Below are 903 nucleotides of genomic sequence, written 5' to 3' on the forward strand. Positions count from 1 at the left end.
TCGAACTTTACCTGAAAAATCAATTAGGCCCTCAAACATTTTAATTTTGCAATTAGGTGCATGAAAATGTAAATTTAGTTTATAAGGCATAATTACCAGTTAGTGACTTGTAATATCAGGTAACTTTAAATGTCACTTTTTTTGCATAAAATGTGTCAAATAGGCATCAATTAGGCTCTCAAACTTTTCAAAGCCGCAATTACGTAAATAAACATGTCAATTTAGTTCATCAAAGCATATTTACCCGTTAGTGACCTGTAATAACAGGTAAATATAAATGTCAATTTTTAAGAATAAAATGTGTCAAATAAGCCTTCGAACATAACCTGAAAAATCAATTAGGCCTCAAACATTTTAATTTTGCAATTAGGTGCATATGTGAAAATGTAAATTTAGTTTATAAGGCATAATTACATGTTAGAGACCTGTAATACCAGGTAAATTTAAGTGTCACTTTTTTGCATAAAACGTGTCAAATATGCATCAATTAGGGTATAAAACATTTTAAAGTTGCAATTAAGTACATAAACATGTCAATTTTGTTCATCAAGGCATAATTACCCGTTAGTGACCTGTAATAACAGGAAAATGTAAATGTCACTTTTTAAGCATAAAATGTGTCAAATAGACCATCGAACTTTACCTGAAAAATAAATTATGCCCTCAAAATTTTTAATGGTTCATTTAGGTGCATAAACATGCCAATTTAGTTCGTCGAGGCGTAATTACTATTAGAGACCTGTAATAACAGGTATATATAAATGTCAATTTTTAAGAATAAAATGCGTCAAATTAGTCATCGAACATTACCTGAAAAATCAATTTGGCTATCAAACATTTTAATTTTTTCAATTAGGTGCATGAAAATGTAAATTTAGTTTATAAGGCATAATTACCTGTTCG

Source organism: Ipomoea triloba, chromosome 16 (genome assembly GCF_003576645.1).
Source record: "Ipomoea triloba cultivar NCNSP0323 chromosome 16, ASM357664v1".
In the NCBI taxonomy this organism is placed as follows: domain Eukaryota; kingdom Viridiplantae; phylum Streptophyta; class Magnoliopsida; order Solanales; family Convolvulaceae; genus Ipomoea; species Ipomoea triloba.